The 7777-nt window shown below is 45.8% G+C and overlaps 1 pseudogene; it reads left to right on the forward strand.

Annotated features, from left to right (window-relative positions):
• The first annotated feature begins 1222 nt into the window (after positions 1 to 1222).
• LOC116666589 lies at positions 1223 to 2492 on the forward strand (annotated as a pseudogene).
• The last annotated feature ends 5285 nt before the right edge of the window (positions 2493 to 7777 follow it).

Raw genomic sequence — 7777 nt, forward strand, 5'->3', positions numbered from 1 at the left:
CCTGAAATGCCTTTCAGTGTAGTCAAACTTGCATGTTATTATAATGTTCATATAGCTAATGATACAGGTAAAGATAAAAAAGTGATCTCTCTTCTGTGTTTAATGCAATTTAAAAGAAATATCTAACAGTCTTAAGAAATTAGGTTAGGTCTGAAATACAGGTGGGAAAATTAGCAGTAATTAGCCAGTAATTTTCCTTGCCTTCTCAGTGTACAAGAGTAGTAGCCCATGGTAAACAGATATGTAACATGACAAGGTACCATCATGTGAAGAACACTTTCATCACCACAGAAAGACAGGTTTATTGATTGCAATGAAATGAAAGAAAAAAATGGATATGATGTACCATAGGTAATTACTGGTCAATTGGAAAAAGATAAAATTGATATAAAAATGCTCGTCATCACAGATACTATAAACGAGTGACTAAGACAGTTGCTTAGAGGGAGAAGCTAGCTTTCCTCAGTTGTGTATGATTATGCCAAATGTGTGCTTGTTCAGCTCATAATTTTAAGACAAAAAAGTTCTTCTATAAATTAAAACATAACCTTTATTGCACAGTGGATATATTTTGTGAATTAAATGAGTAGATGGAATATTTTCATGTCTGTTCTAAAAAGCGCTCTAAATACATATAAGAATATTCAATGTTCATGAAGATGAAATGCAGTCAGCCACCATCCCAGGCAAACCCACAGGTATGTACGTGTATGCATGTATAACATATAGTAGTAAATAATACACAAAACAATATGAAATACACTATTATCATAATATAGCAGATAAAATAACATCAGAAAATAAACTGCTGAAAAAATAAGCATGTTGGTGTAAATAGATAACAAAGCAGTTATGATGGGATGCGATTGTGAACCCAGGGGACATGTTAACAAAGCTCTCCAAAAGCAAATCCTGACTGTGCAAAGATAGCTGCTTCTTCGAAGGCCTCCCCCCTTGTTTACAACCAAAGTGAGAAGCTGGAAATAGAGGGTGTAAATAAGGCATAGAAATGTACTTCCTGATTCAGAAAATAAACTAAATGGAAACTTAAAGATACAAGCACTGAAGATTCTATAAAGTATCAATTCTCCAGGGTGGGGATACGGCAGCTCCTAGCGCGGGGGGTGGGGTGGGCGGTGGGGCTGAGTGGGCACTGTGCAGGGGGGTGGCTGCGAGGGGCCCTGTCGCAGGGCAGATCCTGGGGGTGGGGGTGGGCGAGGACCTGATGCTTCCCTTCCCTGCCCCCGTTTGTGTTTCCCCACAAATCGGCCCGTCCCAGGGGGAACCGCGGCCACCCCACCCCGCGCCAGAGGAGGGTGGGGAGGTCGTTCCCTCTCCTTCTCCGGGCGACGGGAAGGAGGCAGGGGCAGCCAGGGCTGGGGCGGGTGGCCTGCGGTGGGAGCCCGGCCGGCCCCGCTGGAACTGTGAGGACAGGTGCCTGCCAGACTGCGGGCCAGCGGCCGCACCACAGGCTTCCTTGGAGGAGGAGAAGGCGACGCGGGGAAAGATGCGCGCCAAGCAGAACACCCCCCGCACCGCCACCACCGTACCCCCGCCCTCCACGCTGGGGCACCGGTGGCGCAGCTGGGAAGCTCCCCGCGGCTCCGGGCACCTCGGCTGCGGGGGCCAACGAGCTCAGCAACAACCTCCCGGGTGGCGCCGCTGCCCCTGCCGCCCGGCCCCAGGCCGTGAACTGCGCGGTGGGCCCGGGGCCGCAGAGCAGCGCCGCCTCGGCCAGGGCAGCCGGAGGACCAGTCCCCCCCCCCCCTCCGCCGCCGCCACCGCCGCTTAGCGGGCAGCGCCGCCCCGGGCGACGAGGAGGAGCGGGACAGCGCCCCGGAGAAGGGCAAGAGCTCGGGCCCCATCGCCAGGAAAGGCGAGGGGCAGACGGAGACGAGGAAGCTGCGGGAGGAGTGGCGCTCCGGGTCTGGTAAGCATCCCCGCTGGGCAGAGTGCTTAGAGGAACCTGAAGGTGGTGAAGCTGGGCAGACACAGCGGAAACGAGAAGATGCAATTACACCCCAGAACACGGTGCAGAAGAAGGCTCTAAGCTTATTAGATCCACATAGTTCCTACCTGCTACACTTAGAGGCAGATCTAAAAACACAACCACTACTAAGATGTCTCCAGTATAGGTATCCCCGAATAGACAGAAGTGGGTTCAGCAGATAACAACAGGATGCACGTGCTTAGTGGTAAGAGAAAGGCAAGAAAACTTAAGACTTGTGAGACTAATGCAAGATAAAGAGGAAATGATCGGAAAACTCAAAGGAAACTGACTTGTTAAATAGAGACCTTGTTAAATAGATGACATAGAAGATAAAAATGAACAACTAAAGCAGGAGAATAAAACTCTTTTGAAATTTGTTGGGCAGCTAGCAAGGGAGAAGATTCATGGCTCAGTGTGGGAAAAAAATTTAAAAACTACTGATCGAATGTTATGGTTAATGCTAGGCCAATATTCCTCTGCAAGTATCTGTATTTATTTCTAGAAAATAAATTTCTAGACAGTGCTGCCCACTGTCACGGTGGTGTTCCAGGCTCAGGCAGCGCCTTTGGCTGTGAGGTGCTGTCTCCCTGGGGTGGTTTACCCTTAGGCGTGGGGCAGGAATACTGGTGTTCCCTAGCTTCCCAACCACACTTTGGATGTTGTGCAAACACTGTTAATATTCAGCCTTAAAATGTATTAGTGTACTGATTGTCAATAAAAGAAGTATTTTAAATTTTCTACTTAATCCATTAGTAAGTAAAGGAATATTTCGATTCCTTTTTAAGATTATACCAGCTATTAAGGCTTTTAAAGACCGAGCTCTTTTAAAATGTTTCCTCTATTTCGGTTTATCAGGAACATTTCCAACAATAACCTTTTACATAACGGTACCTTGGTGCAGATACAGGGGCCTGACAATTCAGGCAAAGCAGGTCATGTGCAGTCCTCTCTCCCAGGCTTAAAATGTATGCGTGTATCACATATAGATTTTTACACTAAAGATTGAAAAATAAAGTAGGATCTGCTACAATCTGTTTCCCTTTAAAATTTATAACTAACATTGAGATTTTAAAAAGGTTACTTAGATACATGTGCACTACCTGGGTATTGTCAGTAAAGTGCGAGTATTTGTGAAATTATTAGTCCCATTCAGGAATAATATTTATTATATCTCCTGGGAATTTGTGGCATAATAAAGTATATCCAATATTCAAAGTTCTAATGCATTTATGATGTTATTTTCAAAATACTAAGTTTATTATCTTTAAAATGAACATGACTTGCCTCCTGCATTTCTGACCTGAATTAACTTGGGAATCACTGAAGAAATCATCTCTATTTCATCTTTCTAGAATTGTTATTAATTTTACTGCACTACAATTACCTTTAGAGAAGAAGAGGAAGGCTTTAGGTGTGTATTTCCAAGGGAATTTACTAAATATAATAGATTAGCAGTGTCATGCTTGTTTAAGTAGTTTAAAACATAGAAAATTAAGTATCAGGGGCAGATACATGAAACAATGTATTTTTAAGGTTAAAAAACCTACTTCAATTACATGTGGTTTATGTTTTCAGGGTTAATCTGGATTTTTATAAGTAGAAATTAAAATGCAAGTTTTGAGTCCATTAATACTTTGTTGAAAATAATGCAAATCAATGTAATAGCATGTTCATATGTTCAACACCAGAAGATAAGATAGGAAGGAACTTGGGTTTGATAATCAATCTGATGTCGTAGACAATATTCATGTGTACATTGAGTGTCATCTTTCATCTTTTTTGTGCGGTTTTTGATCTTGACTCAGTGCCTAGTAAGTTCCATGCCGTGTTGGCACTTATTTAATAACTATTCTTGATGTTGTTAATAACCTGTTACAAGATTCAGGCATATATATACATATTTTTTAACCTCCCAAATATTTTATTAATTTATTTGAATACGGTATAAGTTTGGTATATAACATGTGAATGTAAGGTGTATAGTGTGTTACTTTGATATATGTATTTATTGCAATATAGTTGTCAGGCACATATTTGCTTCTTGCAATATAAAAAAACCAAACACATCAGCTTTTCATTGGGGGGAATGTATTAAATGAGAAGGAGCTAGCGTTAAAATAACATGTTAAAGTCTGGTCACACATTGTCTCATTGTGTCTGAACCATTCCTAATACGTAACAGTAACTTGACTTCTTTTGCATTGGAACTATGCTCTCATAAATAAAGGACCCTCTCATTGATTAGGACTGTCACTTGTATGCCTTACCTGAGAACTAGTGACACTTTTTGGTTGTTTCAATAGGCTGAAAACATGGTACTAATAGGCAGCAAACAGTTTACTCATCAGGTGCATGAAAAAAGGCACTTTCCCCCATGCTGTTTTCTCCAAGTTGGCTGTTTCATTCTCAGTATAAAGACTTGAACCATCGCCCAAGAAAACCTGACCCCATATTGTTTTTTTTATTTTTGTTTTACTGAGCTAGAGTCTCACAGTGTGTTAAAGTCGTCTCTCCATACCCCACCCAAAAAAAGTAATTACATATGAGTATGTGAGAGAAATATGGTTGAGGGGGTTATATTAAATTTTCATACTTACTCTTTCAGTAAGTAACTGGATAGACAATTATAGATATGATAGAAGCTTTAAAAAATGCTCATGGATCAGCCCTTCTGTCTAGCAGTGTGTAGTGTGTGTCAGTGCTGTCTTAAGAGTGCTGACTTAAGTACAATTAGCCAGTCTAATCTGAATACTTCATTCAAAAGTACTTTCTGTATTAACTATGCAGCCGTTGTACTTTGGGTCTGGTTAATGGGGACTACTGAGTTTGCTGCAGCACTTACTGACTGGCGATGAAAGCCCTGATGCATGTTGAGAAATGTCTTACCACAGTTCACATGAGGCCTTCCCCTATTCTCTTAACTCCTTGCTTGGTTCCCTCTTGGCCTTTATTGGGGCCAGCAATTACCCGTTCTCTTGTGTGTTTGGTTTTTTCTTTCCCCATTAGATCATCTCTATGATGACAGGGAGTGGATGCTTGTAGCTCATTCACCAACGTCTCTCCAGTTTCTCCCTGGCCTCTTTTCAATATTCAGTAAATATTGCATACGTGCATAAATAAATTAAATATTTAATGTACAAAAAAGGTAGGCCAAAGCAGTGCAATCTGGAGCTAAATGGGACCTAACAGACCTGAATTTGAATCTCAATTTTAGTATTAATTAGCTTAATGCTAAGGGTCTTTCTGGGGGAGGTGATGAGAACTTTTAAGATCTCATCTCTTACCGACTTTTAAATATGCAGTACGGTTTATTAACTATAGTCACCAGGCTATACGCCTCACATCCCCTAGGACTTATTTATTTTATAACTAGAAGCTTGTACCTTCTGACCACCTTCACACATTTTGGCCACCCCCGTATCACTATATCGTGAGATACTCTGATAGGCCTTGGGTGACAACTAAATTTTAGGGAACACAGATCATGGTAAAGAGGTGTATTTTTTGATAGCAAAACTCTTGATGAATAAAAGTTCCTGAAGAAATGTGTTTTTTTCCCTACAGCCAAAAGAGCAAAATTGTCAATGAGTCACTCACAGCTTATTTCAAGAACTTTTAACATTCCTATCACATCGGTAAGTGACATATCCCCTTCCTAACGGCCACGTGGTGGCAGACACTGCTTCTGGGTGGGGTGAAAGTGGTGAGTGCCAAACGTGGTCATACTTGTTCCCTCTGGGTCACTGAGCTTCTCTGCCTCTGTCTTAGTTTTCACAACTATAAAACAAAAGAAGTCACACTTGTGTGAAGTGTTTCTGAGCGCTTCTTTAAGGACAAATTGAGATCATGGATGTGAAGGCATGTTATATTTTTAAAACATTATATGAGTAAAACATCATCTCCCAACCTTAACTAGAAAAACAAGTAAGGAAAAAATGTGAATACAATGAAGAGAACTTGGGAAAGTTCCAGCATGTTTTACTAGTGCCAAAGTTAGCCCCCATTCTCCCACAAACAAAAATGGTGGGGGAGGGGCGAATTGGAAAATGACTGTGAAAGGAGACAGCAGTAAGATTGTTTTGTAAAATCTGAAGCACACAGGCTGCATTTTCAAGCCCGATTTGTAAAAGGATGGGCAGTGATGGTGAAACCTGGAGGGCTTAGCTCTCCTTTAGATTAGAGGCGGGAGAGATGCGAAGCGGCCCAGCACCAGCACCTGGTGAGAGAGGCTGTCACCTCTCAAATAAGAGAAAGGGGGAAGTCAGCCAGCACTGTAGTCACCTGTTCCCTAGTCTCTTCCTTCTTCCATGTGCTCTCCCAATTCCTTCACAAACTGTGCTTAATTGATTGTGTTGCTTTTTAGTTATAAAATTCAGCCCCTCCGAGAACCCCTCCCGTAGACAGGGATTGGGGGAGGAGGGGTGGGGGGAGGGAAACCAGAATTTAGTCCATACCACAGTGACTGCACACTGGAGGCACGTCGCTGTACAACAAAGCCCGGCAGACGCATTGTTTATCAGTGAACTTCCTACTGTGGCCCTGAGATGTAGGTCAGGCTCATTGGAAATACTAGCCACGGATCACATGCCGTCTTTATTATATTTCCAGAACGGGTGCTCCGCTGATTCCTGCACACTGGAGTGCGTCTGCGCTGCAGGAGGGAGAGGAGACACATGTGCCTTAGGGAAGCAGGTAGAGTCCCATCTATCTTCCTGATACTTTCCGGGGTGCTTTCCCATCCCCTCAGCCCTCCCTCGTCACCACCATCTCCCTTGCTGTCTTGGCCCCCAGCCTCTCTGTTTAACCTGTGCCATTCCCTCTCTCTCCCGGCTCTGCACCTCAGTAGAAGGCAAAGAGGGCTCCTTCTAATAGCTGGGGAGGGCTTGGCCTTCTAGAGGAAAGCACTCGCACCATCCGCTCCCCTCCCCTCTGCAGCTGCCTCCTGCCAATCAGGAGATACGACGTCTGGCGCGGTCCAATGAGGGCCCGAAGTCTCCGCGGGGTCCCGCCGATCACAACACCTTGGCCAGTGAGCGGGGGGCGGAGGCGGGACTTGCTCCGCTCTTAAATCTCCAGTTCTGGAGGCTGGTTTGAACAGGCTTGGGAGCAAACCAGGGGCGGCGGGCGGAGGCATGATGGCTCTCTGTTCCTAGTCTCCAGTTAAGGCCGCTGAGGTGAGCCGGCCTGGGCGCGAACGAGGGACGGCGAGCGGAGGCAGGACGACTCTCCTTTCCTGCGTCTACAGAACGTTGGTGTGAGCCGTCCAAGGCGAGAACGAGGGACAGTGGGCAGAAGCAGGATGACTCTCCGCTAGTACATCTCCAGTTCAGGACGCAGAGGTGAGCCGGCTTGGGCGCGAACGAAGGACGAAGGGCGCAGGCGGGAGGGCTCTCCGTGCCTACGTCTGAAGGCCGCTGGTGTGAGCCGGCCTGGGCGCGAACGAGGGACGGCGTTCGGAGGCGGGATGGCTTTCCGTTCCTGCGTCTGAAGACCGCTGGGGTGAGCCGTCCAGGGCGCGAACCAGGGACGGCGGGCGGAGGCGGGAAGGCTCTCCGGTCCAGGGTCTCCAGGCCGCTTGTGTGAGCCGGCCTGGGCGCGAACAAGGGACCGCGGGCGAGGCGGAGCGCTCTCCGGTCCTGCATCTCCAGGCCGCCTTTCTGAGCCGGCCTGGGCGCGAACGAGGTAAGGCGTGCGGTGGCGGGATGGCTCTGCGGTCCAGGGTCTCCAAGCCGCCTTTCTGAGCCATACTGGGCCCTGACGAGGGACCGCGGGCGAGGCGGACGGCTC

The sequence above is a fragment of the Camelus ferus genome, chromosome 10, assembly GCF_009834535.1.
Source record: "Camelus ferus isolate YT-003-E chromosome 10, BCGSAC_Cfer_1.0, whole genome shotgun sequence".
In the NCBI taxonomy this organism is placed as follows: Eukaryota; Metazoa; Chordata; class Mammalia; order Artiodactyla; family Camelidae; genus Camelus; species Camelus ferus.